Source organism: Euprymna scolopes, chromosome 5 (assembly GCF_053919585.1).
Source record: "Euprymna scolopes isolate OS-2025 chromosome 5, ASM5391958v1, whole genome shotgun sequence".
Lineage (NCBI taxonomy): Eukaryota > Metazoa > Mollusca > Cephalopoda > Sepiida > Sepiolidae > Euprymna > Euprymna scolopes.
Window position 1 is genome coordinate 141,373,520 of NC_136486.1, and position 16,095 is coordinate 141,389,614.

The window sequence follows — 16,095 nt, forward strand, 5'->3', positions numbered from 1 at the left end:
AGATATCATCAAAATGGTAAATGACGTAATCAAACAATGACTGAGATAAGGAATCATGTGCACCATCTATATAATATTCGGCTTGTTCTTTCATTACTTAGTCCGTGCTTTACGATTTCTGTAATTAGATATTCGAAAACGAGACTACATCAAAGGGAGGCCACCTTATATTCTTGTCCAAGGTTGCCAGATGGGTCATTTTATGGCCATATATCGCAAATTTGGTTTTTGCTTAATCAGTTTGACTTTAAATTATTTTATTGGGTGTTCTGTCCAAAGAAAATGTTGTGCTATCCGGATAAAATATCAGCTTAATCAAAAAATATTTGTTGATCAACTATATTTCTAATTCTGTTGAATTTCCACGGGTCCTGTTAGTTTAGATTATTTGAACAATTGATATTCAGGTAAGTTTATATCGAATGTTTAGAAAATTTGGAATGGGAGCCTTTATTCATTACATGAGAGTAACTGACTTTCGTTACATAAAATGTTAATGGCGCAGTCGACAAAAGTGAAAGGTAAAATTAAATCTAAGAGACAGTCTTATTGGGGGTTAAAGTTCAGTTCTTTATACGTCGATAAATTACAAGTGATTTAAGTCTATTATTAGACGTGGATGATAGAACTAGTGTAAGTCATCCACGTGGATGAAATAAAAAAATTCGTTCCAAATTCTGTACAGATTCTTGAGTTCTACAAGACGTATTGCAAACAAGACGGAGATTACATACTCGAAATATTGTAACAAATAATATGCAAGATGAACACATCAATCCGAATATAAATGAAAAGAGGATGAAAGTAAATGGCGCATTTCCTTGTAAGAGCGAGCGAGAGAGAGTAAATAAAAATAAAGTCATAATGTAAATTTAAGTAAAATGTATGACGCCAGTAAGGATTAAAATTGTTTTGTGAACTTTACAGACATATTAAACACTGTGCCTAGGCGTTTCCTCTGGTGAACTGCATGTGCACCAGCTATCATATGGGTTACCCTCGGCAACATTAAATTTTCACATTTCTTAATTTGTTATTTACTTCTCACATTCCATGGGCGATATTTGTGATAAAAGGAGAGGAGTGTCCTTTTTGTGTGTGGAGTCTATAAATCTCAAACTTGTTTGCTGATTTTCATCCTGAATGAGTATGGTTTTAAACTATTGCACCAACCCAGACGTTTTAGTCTAAAGCCATCTAAAGTCGTTTAATCCAATTGCTATATTATGATTTGAAACACTGTCGCAAGATTTTTTAATAATTTTTTTAAACTGCGAGCAATGTTACCTCTATATTTCAACGGTAACAGTGATTATAAAGTTAGTATTTTTTGGTTACATTTGAGCAACCAACACTCTAGAGATTTTTGTCATATTTCTACATAAATAAATGATTGCAATTGTTATTTAAAATATCTGTAGTTTATTGTAAGATCGTTTTGTATTACTCTAATTTGTAAATTTAATGTTGCATCTTCGTGATCAAGCGTTGTAATTTTGCACGTTGTATTCTCAATTTACCAATTATCCGAGATGATAGGGTAATAATACACGATCATTACAGGATCTCAAATGTGTCATGTTCTAAACCAGATAAAAATGCAATAAACTTGCCGGTTCCGTATTGGCTAAAGGGTATTGAAAATCCACCAATATTCTGTTTATGAGTTGCGGAATTCTGTCTACACTGAGGAAAAACAAGCAAAAATCTAAAATGATTCGTCCTAGCTTTGACGCAACAAATCCTGAGATATATTTACTATATTATCTGATTAATATATTAAAAATAATGTTGTATTCTCATCCAGTATAAACTGTGAACATTATGTAAATTATGTCAATCAAAACCATGATAAATACTTTTAAAAAAATTAATATTTTGTAACTAAAAACTTAAAAATAATAATTCAGAAAGAGAATTGTAAAACAAAAATATTAAAAAATTCATTAGAAGACATTTTATTTTAATAATTTAGAAACAAAAAGTGATTAAACGCATAATAAATAGTGTCAAATTATTATAAGAAATCTTTTATTAATGTTTTATTATTATCGAAGTTATATGAGAAAAAATAAAGTGCAGTTAAAAACTGTAAAAAAATAAGTTATTATATTTAAAATATCACAAATCTTTCAAGTACAAGATATGAAACATAAAACATAAATCAAATATATACATAGGAAAGAAATGATATTAATAAAAATGATTTCGTCATAATTATGTTATTTGTAGGAGGACACAAATAAAACCTTTGAAATTAGATTCTCTGCTATTTCCATTGAAATCATATTGTCTTCAACAGTTAATAAATGGTAAGAAAATTGTCAGCAGAGATGATATTCTTTTCGTGCAATTGGGAGACTCTTTGTGTTTGAAATCTTATTCGAATATATCTTACAATAACGTGAATTACTAACTAAAATGATTGAATATGTTTAATACATTAATGACTTATTAAAATGATATTAAAGACCATTTACCAGAGATAATATATAAGATGATGACCGATATTATAGAGATTGGAAGGACTTGGTATAATTGACAGCTTTGACAGGAAAACAAATGAAGACATAACTAAAAAAATGGCAAAAACACTAGAGGATGACCTTCAATCTGTAGTGGAATGGGGACATAAATCGATGGTTACATTCAATGTTGCCAAGACTAAACTGGTTTCCTTCAATAATTACAAAAAACTTCTCTGCCACAAATAGAAATGGCCAGTGACTCCCTGTCTGAGAGTACATCTTTCAAACTGATTGGCTTAACGTTCACAGGAACCATGAGTTGGAACAATTATATTGAAAACATTGCCAGGGCCGCTGCGAAAAAGGTAGGCTCTCTCTATCGTGCTAGAAAGCTACTAACACCTGAAAGTATCCTGCACCTCTATAAGGCCACCATTCGCTCATGTATGGAGTATTGTTGCACATTTGGGCTGGTGCATCTGCTACTAGTCTCTCGCTTCCAGACAAGGTTCAAAAGAGAGTCGCACACCTGATAGGCCCTGTACTGGCATCTAAGCTTCAGCCTCTGTCCCATCGACGAAATGTTGTAAATATTATAAATACGAGGGGCGTTCTCAAAATTAAGCCTGCTATTATTTATTTCGCCTGAATGACTCAGATGGGATGGCAAATTGTGTTGTTATAATAACTGAACTTATGCTTTCATAAAGTAAAACATTCATCCCTCTGTTGCACATATTGACTGTCTGAGAAAGCATCCTGTGATAAACGTGTGGCAAAAGCAGATATACATTATTGGATTCCTGACAAAAGTACAATGAGCATCGTGGTTATTATGTAGAATACCAAATCCTGGAGCACCAAAGGTCGCTTGTATTATTCAATCCATCACGTCTTCGGAGCAGTTTAAATATTTTTTAGTTAAAAAAGTACGCTTTACGTTTGGAGCAATCCTCTTAGAATAAAGCGGGCTCTTGATACCCGTGCACCGCCGTCACTTATCGCTTGCAAAAGTTAATTAAGAATGTTGATGGCTATAAAGAAACATATTTTTTGAACCACAAAACGTCGCTAGTTTGAATTATACCACTCACGTTTTCATAATTCATCAACACTTTAGAGTCAAGTATACGAGGCTTTTCTTTTCTTTGTAATAACATTAATTTTGTTTATGTTTTGTTTTTAGACATTTTTGTGATCTGTTATGAATTGAGATCCATACTGCATTAATTTATTCTGTTTTTAATATGTTTATTCTATTTAATCAAAACATGTGTTCATATATTTAAAACATTATTTATTTTCAGAATGAGTGTCATAAATCATAGACTTCTGATGCTTGGTCGTATGTTCTTATAAGTTTTATAGTCATATTTGCATTGTTTTATTTCCCAATGCCTGTATTTGATATATAATTTTTATTTTTAATTTATTTCATCTTTCCAACTTGGAGGACGGGAACAAAAAGGTGAACATTGTTTTTTTTTACACATATCTCGTTTTATTTCAGTTACGTTATGCGAATCGCATTTACATTAAACTAATGGATTTCATTTCGAGTATAATAAAATGGACAAACAATCATTAGATATATTATAAATTGCATTGCTCGACGTTGTCAAACTATTAGTTTATTTTTCACTCGTGGTCATATTTATTGTTCAAACTTATGATTGAGATTTTGACAGGAAAATCTGACTTTCAAAGCACGCAGTTAAACGTTCTTGCTTTACATCGTTTATACGATCGCTTTTCGGACATTATGAAAATTATAATGTAAAAGATCGCATGTCAAATTACAAATTGTGTGCAAAATTCCTAAATATATATTGACAGATATTAATAATAAATAACAAAACATATTTAGCTAAACATTTTATCGTACTTAGACGTCAGGAAAAGAACGTTGTATCATCTATATATTAATACGACAGCATGCGTGTTATTTATTTTCTGTCACGCTTTCACCCGAGTTTTTCTGTGTCACGTTTACATTCGAGTCATTATTGTTATGGACTTCAATTCTTGTTATAATTAATTTTACCAAGAATTTTGGTTTCGGTTTTGATTATAGCTGATGACACTCAAGTCATTTCTTTATTTTATGAATAATTTTACAAAAAATATTTCATAAGTGTTGGTTTCGGTTTCGATTATACCTGGTGGAAATTAATTAATCAAAAATTCTTCACACGTTTTTGTTTCGGATTCGAATATCGCTGAAGGAACTCAAGTTATATATATATATATACATATATATATATATATATATATATATATATACATATATATATATATATTCATGAGATTTTGTGTCGGTTTCGATTCCAGCTTATTCACTACATGAATATATTTTTTATTTGTGAAATCGCAACTTTATAATATATAAAAATAGATAGAACATTAACTCTAGAAAGATTCATACGAAATCTGCAAGAATTAAAATCTAATATTTAAGCGTATTTTACAAGTGGGTTACACCGGGCACCCCTGCTAGCTTAGATAAATAATTTTGCAGTTTTATCAAAAGAGCATTTCCATTTATGCTGAACACCTACAGAATGCAACGTCAATATACTACATATAGTGGGGCAGGTTATCCCAATATTCCATAAGAATCTTTCAGTTAGTTATACAAGCACCAAAATTGGCACAGATGACGTTCAGAACGTACATTTTAAGAAAAGAACGTTAGCGATCAGAAAATTAAAGATGACTGTCAGTTTTTAAGATGACTGCAGAAGCAAACCTGACAAATTTCAATTTTCGAAGAGAAACACCGATTTTCAAAATGGCAGCTTATTATATATTACTCTATATAGTGATATTTTCAACTATCACCTTGCTCGATGTTTTGCTCTGTGTCGAGTCCGTGGTGAAAAAGTACACTGCCAATTATTTATTACATTTTCTCGGTTTTGTTCGGTGCATGACGTCAATAGCGGGATAAAACCGAGCGTTTCCGATAAAATAAAAACAACGCTACAAAAATAACTGTAAAATGAAATTGTAAAATGTAGAAACATCCAAAAATAAATAAGTAAAAAGCCAAAAGCCTTCCGTTCATTTTTTTAATTAGTTTTATTGTTTGAATTTTTCTCTGTTTGCAAAATAAATACATATAAAGCCAGTTGTTTTTTAAATAATAGTATTTTTCTTTTTTTTTTTTCAGTTATTAACGAAACAAAATTGTTTCCATTTTATGAACCTTTTTTGTTTTAGTTTTTAACGAAGAAAAACATATTTTTTATTTGTTAAACACGTAAAAAAAGCCTAACAAAAAGACACTAAAAACATTTGGGGGGCAGGAACAAGGATTATTTTTAGATTTGGGGGGGCAGAAACAAGAATTTCCCCCCTTTTTGCCAGAAACAAGGATTTTTTTTTTACCAGAATCCCTGCGTGATATATACAGATTTTATTTTCAGGAGGATATAGTTTCCTCAGACTTTTGGAGGGCTTCACACGACAAATTAGACGGAGAAGAGGTAGCGGTTGTGATAGGAAGCTCCTCCTTACCAACCGAGGGTCCTGGATATGACCTTAAACTATATCCAGTGGTGAGACCTTAGCTTGTGGGCTTTGGGGAGTGTGGAGCCACCCTTTAATTACCATTGCTCCCAGGTCCACTCTGACCCAGAGTGGTAGTACCTGTTAGGGTCCCAACTATGGGTTAAATAGAAACCGACGTGAAAACAACAAATATATTCTATTAAAAAAATATTTTCTTCCAAATCTTTGGATTCGGCATTAAATAACCCAAAAAGGGTTGATATGTCGTAAAACAAAAACCAACCAACCAACTTACCAACCGGGTAGCTTTCGGCTATATGAGTTAATATGGAGTCAAAAGGCTGCCTACCAAACTTTTGCCTCCACATAAACTCAATAAGATATGTGTTCAAATGTTCCCGGTTGGTATCGCATTCTCGTTTATTTCGTTGCTTGGCTTCCTTCCACATCCGCTCCACATGTTTTGTGGGTGCCTGTGTTATGGGATCAACAAAATTCAGGCTGTGGTTCACCGTCAAATGGTGATACCCTCTCCTCCCACTTTGTTATAAACCCTCCAACAGTCTGATAAAAAAATACATTTTGCCGGTGACCACGGTCGTATCATGTTAACTAAATTGACTTTTCAATTAAAATTTTAAAACTAAGGTGTAATATTGTTTTCTTTAACCAACAAATTCATCGTTCCACATTATAGTGAAATAAACAGGACTCGATTTATATTGTAGTTATAAAAATATTTGTAGGGAAGAGTAAGTGCTTGTCTTAGAAAGAGTACCATTTTCTATAAGTGTTTGTAGAAATGTGATTAACTTGTGTGTGTATGTGTGTGTGAGTGTGTGTGTGTGTGTAAGGTTCACTAACGAGCTTAATACAAATAATTGGCATCGTTCATTTCCACAAATTTGTTTACGATTTTGTCAATACGTTAATTCTCTCGAGTAACTTATGGACAACTTGAAAACTTTATTTAGTATTGATAACGAATGACGCTTTAATATCTTAATTTTTATATTAAGCTGTCATACTGTCGGATAAAATATGAGCAATGATATTTATTTATAAACAATATAATTAAAAATGACAACTGATTCAGAAGGAAACAGAAAAATACGTCAACAATCTATTTGATTTAAAATAAATCGACAATATTCCTGAGCGGCACTTTGTCTGAAGCTGTATTTAATAATTATTTTAATAAGATACAAGCAAAATACACGTCGACAGATGGACCCGTGAGATACAAACCAATAATAATTATACTCTACGCTTTTCTGCAATATATATATATATATATATATATATATATATATATATATATATATATATATATATATATACTAGCAGTTCCGCCCGGCTTTGCTCGGGCCCTATGTACTGTTCATAACTTCATGTGCATATGTATATATTAAAAAGTGTGAATATATAATAGGCTTCCTTAACTACCATAGAAAAATGTTTGTAGAGACCATAGCCATCAACTTTTTTAAACTTTGACCCCAATTCTGACACCTTAACAAATATTGTTTTGGACTCAAATTAAATTAAAATGTTTGACCCATGTCCAAGTAACCTACATCTAATATTTCAAGTCTTTAGACCAAAAATTGTCGGAGGAGTTTAATAGAAGGTCAACCTCTTGGTAGCGAAACATTCTCCCAAAAATTAATTAAAAATCCTGCTGCATGTCTGAATACTCTTTATGCATAATTAAAATGTTTAGAACCCACAATTGACTTAATAGTTTGCTAGAGACCGCAAAAGTAAAATCTTTTGAACCTTGACCCCTTGGTAGCCATATTTTCGGCCAAAAGCCGATTAAAAAGCTTGCCCTATGCCTGAATACACTTTATGTAAAATTTCAAATATTTAGAGCAAAAATTAGCGGAGTAATTTTGTAGCGACCGCAAAGGTTAATTTTTTAACTTTGACTCCAGTTTTGTACCCCATAACATTTATTGGTTGGGTTCTAAATCCAATTTTAAAGTTAGATCCATGTCCAAGGAACCTGTCTCTAAGATTCCAAGTATTTAGACCCAAAATTATCGGAGGAATTTGGTACAGTTCTCAAAGGTCAAATAGTTGAACGTTGACCCCTTAACAGCCAAATTTCTGGCCGAAAACCGATTAAAAAATTTTTCCCTAATCTCAATAATCCTTATGCTAAATGTCGACTCTGTAGACCGAAACTTGACATTACTTATGAGTTATTTGGTAGGGAAATGAACAGACATACAGACATTTTCACTTTTATAGATATATAGATAGGTTGTTAGCCTGAAATCATAATATACACACATATATATAAATATATATATAGATAGTGAGCCTGAAGTCATACTCGAATTGTTTTGTTTTGCATGAATATTAATGGGAATAGTTTCGTTTTTGATTAAATGCACAGAAAATGTGCTGATTGAAGTAATTTTTGCAGATACTTTTCTCAAATTTTGAATTGATATTTTTTATGTATGCCCAGATGTCGGGAAACCTAGTAATTGTCTGTTCCCCAGTTCGATACAAAACACCTGATGAAGGCCGGAGGGCACAACGGCCGAAACGTTGTAACTCTAACAACCAAGATGAGGAAGTCAGTCCGACAATCTCAGTCGGGAAACCTGTTTATAAATTTAAAAACATAAATGGACTCACATACTTAGAAGCATTAAATCAGATATGCAAAATAAAAAAAGAATGAATATTGTAGTGTTAGATAAGTATTTCGTGTCTAAGTTGATATACTCATACATGTAAACATTTTTTAAGATAGTAGGTGCAGTTTAAAACTAATTGTGTTTTGTGTGCATAAAGAAATAAATGTAGTAAAGTTATAGTTAATCACAGGTATGTATATATGTATGTATTCAAAAGAAAATTGTACAATATTGATATGACTATTTAAAAATTAAGTTATTTATGCATAGAAAGCAGGAAACTTACTTATGTACAAATGTTCAATCATATTCCGGCGAAGGTTTAAAGCATATCAAAAATAAATAATAACGATTTCATAGAAGCGAACAAAGAAGTTAAAATGAAATAATTTCGGGGTGTTGATAGTGTTTCAAAATGATTTATATAGTATTAAAAAAAGCATGTAAACGAGTTTGCCGGTAAAGATGATATAGGTAGGGAAAGTGATTGTAACTTTGTTATGAAAGACGTCTTTTGGAGTAGGAGACATATCAGATAAAATGTAATATTTTTTGGTTGTACAATAAATGTAGACATATGTTTCTGAAGACAAATGCAAAGTAATGTAACTGTTTCTTTTACAAATGTTTAGCATATAAAGCTTCAGATTGCACATTTATGATAATAATATTAATAATAATAATAATAATAATAATAGTAATCGAAATTCGAAATTAATTATTAACATTATTGTTGAGATGATAAATTACATTAAACTATTTTTCTTCAATTATTAAAGGGTTTTTATTCACTAATCCTCATAGTCAAAAGTTCGTAAAAAAGAATAAAAAGCTGCGGATATCAAGCCGAATAGTTGGATTTTGGTAGTCGTATTTATTTGGTTTGGACGAGTTCATTCGAAGGTATGTGTGCCTCTTAAACACTAAAATGTCTTATGGATACAAGTTAAACATTATCAGTTGCCAGATTATGCCCTGGAATATTTGGCGCATACTATAAATAACATTAACTTCTTTGTTGAAAATTATGATTTCAGACGTGACTGTTTACAATTTAGAAATGTTTTATTAATTTGATTCAAGACGAAATAATAATTAAGAGTATGTGCTTCACTAAGATATTCACATACTTTTATCTCTGTTCTATCGTTATTTTTTCTGGCAGGCACTCGTCTGAGCTTCGATGTATGGTCTCTCGGTGCCAAGCATTTACAAGAAACACTTGTCTAGCTAGAACCACTATTTACACTTTCATCGATTCAGTATCTATGCCTAAATCTGGACACAGATCCCATGAACAAAGCGTCTTTACTTAAACTGCCCTGGTGTGATATTCTGCTCCGCTGGGCTGGTTTCCAGTTGATTTTCACATAATCATTTTAAACTCCAATGTAAATAAATTCTTGCCGATTCGTCCTATTCACTCATCAAAGTATACCAAGTTTCTACGACTAACGATTAATACGCTACTGTCTCTCTGACCAACGTGCACTTATCCTCGAGTGACTGTCGGGTCTTGATAAGTGTTTATTCCTTTGGGAAAAAATGACACGACGAGAACTACTGTGATAGTAATTGATGAAATATAAGATAGAACAATAGAAGCATCAAACTAGCGAAAAAACATTTTAGAACATGTAGATTAACTCTACTAAAGTTATCATGAGTCATTACACACTCAAAGAGTCGATATCTATCATAGAGAGGTACTTTCAATTGAATTTAAGTTACGAATCCGTCAGATTCTTTTGGGACACCCTGTATAAACATAAAAAAGGCAAATTGTTACTTAGATGAAAAATCTACTGCGAATTAAGAAACATGCCCACATGAGGGTCGAGATATATGTCCACATTAACACATGGATGTCGGCATATTAATAAAGTCGAGAAAGCAGTACACAGGGTTGACATTTAAAAGTCTTGAAGTTTTTATGCAAAAAAGTTATGAGTAATACTGACAGAACTAAATCTGGCACAAAAAGCCCACTGTCTGCTGCCTTTGAAAAGTTACATTTCTTTTATTATATAAGCCTTTGGTGCATCCTTTCACATTACATACTAATTAGGTAAAAGTAATTGTTGCAAATAAGTACATAACCTACTAAATTTCTCTTCACTCCATTTTCTAAGTATAATCATCGTATTTTTAGCAATCAGTGTAACCCGGATATTAGATACTTCTTCTCGAGTCCCTACAACTCTCTTATATCTAAGTTACACGTATATCCTGGGTTCTTAATATCCAGGTTACACTGTACATTTAATAGGCTCTAATTTGGTTCCACAGAAAATCTCTCTTATATCTGTTTGTCTTATGTTGAGGTATTTTATACCCGGATTACACTGTACTTTAATTTCACGAAGATTTCTTTTCTATTCATAACGTTAGGTCTACGAAGTGTCAAAATGTTATTAGCGAGAATTCGGCACATCTTCCTAATCATGAATAAAAGCGTCATATTACTGATGTAGCGGTAACGTCTCATAATGTTTTAATAAGCATCTTTCGGTGAGTTTTGTGATAACTCTGTTCAAGACAGAAATAGTTAATAATTTATTTGCATCAATAAATGTTTGGAATTTTAGTCATTACCTTGCTGTCACAAACAATTCTGTTAGGTAGTATGGTCCATTGGATTTTTGAAATCATATTTGCATATATTTGAATGATATAGTATCGATCAAAACGAATTTGTCGACGAAGGCTAGTTAAATTATAATCAAAACTCTCTTTAGATTATGTTTATGGTATCTAAAATCAGTGCTTTATGCAAGCTAAACTTGCATGCTATAAAAGATAACATTTCAATGAAAAGCAAAAATGTAAGAGATATTAACTCTTTGCTCGAGGTGGTGTGTCCCCGGGCTACAAAAATGTTTGGAAGAAATGGTACATCAATTTACAAACTTATTGCTAATTGTACATTATTATATTCCTTTATATAATGTGCTTATTTTATCACTTCATTGCAGTAATATAGATCAACTATACCTGTAGACGGTTTGTTAGTAAAACGTAACGGTTATCACTTAGTATAAAGCATCACTAAAAGTTATTATAACAGAGTTCTTTCTGTAAGCAGTAATGCGTGCAAATACAAAGATGTATAATTCAGCTTATTTTGCTGGTAAAAATTCGTAAGAAAATAATGCGGACTACAGTACAAACGATCATGTTTAAAAAATCAATTTAAAAAATACTAACTATATCTAGCAACACTGAAAACCTAATGTACAGCAACACAACGGTATTTGAGTGTCTATATTTATACACACGTACGTGTGTATAAATTTTATGTTTCCTTCGATCGCATACTTTTGCTGTATCTAAAGAATGAACAAAAACCTCAGGCAACACGTTGTTGAAGAAAAACAAATTGTTTTGGACTTTTTAAAGAATTTCAAACGCTATTGACAATATGTACAAATACATTTGTTTTTCTTTATAGCTAAAGTTTGAATCAATGTTTTGCAATATGACGCAGATTTTATATTAATTATGTTATGACAAAGCTATAATATTAAGGTATTTTTAAAGATGTACTTGTAAGAATATCACTTAGTAGAACACAGAACTTTTAATATCAACGTTTTGACTTCAATTCTCGTTAAGGACATCTAATTTACTTGCTAGGAATGTATTTCTTAAATTATTAATCCAACGTTCCTTTTTTTTTTAAAGTAGTTAAGCTTGTTGATAGTTCGAAATGAGTCAATTTCCCTAAACATATATTACATTTATCAAGCGTTAATGACTGATGAATTCTTAATGTACATATTGTGCCTGTTGTTTACCGAACAAGTTCTATATATTAAGAGACGTTAAGAACTGTTTACTACCTTGTAAATGTTTCTATTAGAGCACAATTTTTTTATATAATAGAGGAATAAAAAATGTTGTCTGGTTTATCTATAATGATTGGTATGATATAATGTGATCAAACAAAGGAAACGAAATACAATTGGCATGGAGAATTAGGAAAATGAAAATAATATAAATATCAAATTACATTTCGATTATACCATTTATGGCAATGATTGTCAAGAGATTCTTTTATTTTGTTTATAGAATGTTTAATCTATTATGCAATTATTTGATAATCAATAAAGCTGATTTGATATTAGACCCCATGATGTAATAAATTAGACGTATTTGGCACTGTATGTGTATATGTCTTTTGCGTGCGTGTGTGTCTGTGTGTGCCTGTGTATATAATGTGCATTACAGGAGATCAAAACCATATCACTACTGTCGATTTCAAATCTCATAATATTTACTAATAAAGATGAGAATAGTAGTCCACAATAAATAAATTAATATAAAAAGAAAACAACTTTATCAGACAAAGAGAGATAAATACTAATTATTTATGAATTGAATTATTTATTTATGGTTTAAACATATTAAGCATAATAAGGTCCATAATATTAATGATCTTAATCTTTGTGGTAGTAATTAAATACTAATATTTAAAATAGTAATTATAATAGTTATAGTGCTAATATTAATAAAAAATACATATAAATTTAAAATAACACTAAAAGAAGTCTTAATGTACAGATTGTGCCTGTAGTTTACCGAACAAGTTCTATATATCAAGAGACGTTAAGAAATGTTTACTACCTTGTAAATGTTTCTATTAGAGTACAATTTTTTGATATAATAGAGGAATAAAAAATGTTGATAATAAAATAAAAATAAAATTAGAAAATAATAGTAATAAAATACTATGTAAAATAATAATAATAATAATAATAATAATAATATTTATTGAATTATAGATTATAACTGTTTAAAATAGATTAGTAATCAGAAAATCTCATGATTTATGGTGGTTTAAACTTGTCGAATTTAAACTCACGCTTATGAATGCATCCCGTAAGAATTTCTTCTTTTAAGTTGAAGAGAATAGATTTCCTGTTATTATATTTAATATACTAAGGGCTTCATACAAAGGGCACATAATCTATCACTCGGCATGTACGCTTTATAAGATCCTAGTATTTTCCATTTAAAATTGAAGGGAATATTTCCATCATTAAGGTTCTAAATATATTTTGATAAAGCTCTCTGGTTTATCAATGATATATTTTTAAAGGGGTGGTTATGTGTGGAGATTCTCTGTTTAATAAGTCCAGATGTGGACCCAAAGTAAATTGTATTTTATTTAGTATATTTATAATAATAGTGTTCAGCTAGATTTAGAGTGATATTGATATGTGATTCGTTTGGTTGTATTTGATTGGTAGATTGGTTAATGGAGGTGTTGTCATTGATTAATTGTGTGCTGGAATTACTCTGTATGAAAGAATTGATAAGGTTACTATTATTATAATTTATATTTGTTTTTTTTTTGATACTGTGAAGCTATAAATCACGCTTTTTACTTTGAAGGTACCTTGTAAAAGACATTTATCTTTTTCTTCTACAGTTACAGCCTACCATAGTTTGCATATTTGTATTTTGTTTCTTCTAATTTTCTTATTGTTGGAACTGATTATTTTTTATGTAGATTTGGCATTATTGATTATTTGATCGTGTTTTTGTTTAAGATGTTACTGTACCTATGACGGGCTTTAAATTTTCTTCCTAATATTTTAAAAAATTCTCTGGCGAAGTCTGTTTTAAGAATTTTAGAGTATGGAGGCTTAAACCATAGGGTAAAAGCTTAATGATTTTGTGTTGGGGTTCCTTTGTGTTAGTGGCTAATGCTTTTGGTTTAATTTGGTTTTGCATGGTGTTCAGATTATTTTTGCCATTCGTTTGTGAGGTGACATGGCCATATTATAGGTAATTATAGTTTTACTAGGTTTATTATAATCATTGCAATTTTCTATGCAATTTATGTTTTTATTAGTTTTATTTTGGTGTTTAATTTGCGATTTGTCTGTTGAGTTTTTAAGGACCTCATAGTAATATTTTGTGTGTTTATTAAATATAGGTTTGGTTTTTGATAGCGTTCAAAAGTAGAGTTGTCAAGATTTAAAGTTACATCCAAGAAATTAACTTTTTTATTGGGGTCGAATTTTATAGTAAATCCATAATTTTTAAAGAAATTATGTACGTATTTAATTGTTTTTTCGTATTTTTTATTTGTGGAGTTTGTTACGTGCATCATCTCTGTAAAGGCCCCTCTTTAATCTGAATTGCTTGCGGAGTATATCATGAATTTCACTTAAGAGGAAATGTCCAACCAGATCACTGACCTGAGCTGAGTCGGTCGAACCCATTAAAACGTTGAAATTGCCAGTGGTATTGTTTCTGGTCCAATATTAGTTGTCAAAGGTTATTATAGATTTTCTAGCTAATAGTATTAGATTTATTATGTTACGTGCCATTAGGAGGGACTTATTTAATAGGATTGGTGATATCGATTGGTAATAGGATACAATATCGAAAGAAAGAAATTTAAGATTCTTTTTATTGTGAATGTTTGAAAACCAATCAGTGACCTGAGTGGAGGATTGCCTTAGTGGCTATTTTATTACGGATTTTATCTTGGGGATAATTCCATTTAGGATCTTTTTATTAGAAATATTACAAATATTTCTCTTACTTTTCAACCCTATTTTTATTTTTATTTTATTTATCAACATGAAAAGAAGTAGTATGTTTTTCTTTATTATTTTTTAAAAATATTTCCAGGAATATTTGCCTTAATACAAAAAATTTTTGTGTCTTTGACCCTCTCCACTTTTTAGCTGATGAGGAGACTTTGTTTAAGTATAAAAAAAAATCTTTTTATCAAATTATTCTTCAAGACATATTGTCTATTTCAATAACACATCGTTTCTAAAATGTAAAACTATTGATTTTGTTTGATTTTTTTCATTTGGAAATGATTTTCTATTCAGAATTATGAATCATTTTACTCAGTATTCAAATAGTTCTAGGATATCTACCCCTATCGAGCTTATTGTATATATACATTTCGACGATAAGTGTTTTCTTTTAATAGTATTAATACATTTACTAATACATAAAAAACTCGTTTAATTCCCTCAAAATTAATATATATATATATATATATATATATATATATATATATATATATATATATATATATATATATATATATATATATATATACTAGCTGTACCCGGCCACGCGTTGCTGTGGCTCAGTTTGTTAAAATGGAACACATTCCTCAAGAAAAATTGCATTTTGTTCGTTTATTTACTTTTATTATTTTTTTGATTTTTTTTAATCAATAAAAGTTATTCCCCCCCCCCAAATAATAATTTTTTAGCATAAATTGTTACGTGAAAGTTTTTTTTTCAGGAAAACTTGCACGTTTTTTAAAAAGAAATTTGGCAGTAAACGTTTCTCTTTGAAAACAGAATTTTTATTATAAATAGAACAGATGAATGCTTTACATGAACAATGTAAATAGTTATGTGAATGTAGAGAAAAGTTTGATTCTTTTTTTCATGAGAATGTACAAATTATTTTTTTAA

The 16,095-nt window shown here is 30.4% G+C and overlaps 1 protein-coding gene across 1 annotated transcript in view; it reads left to right on the forward strand.

The window, feature by feature from the left end:
- LOC145276640 (uncharacterized) overlaps window positions 1-16,095 on the forward strand; it is a 748,502-nt gene that overhangs the window by 677,264 nt on the left and 55,143 nt on the right. The window lies entirely within an intron of this gene.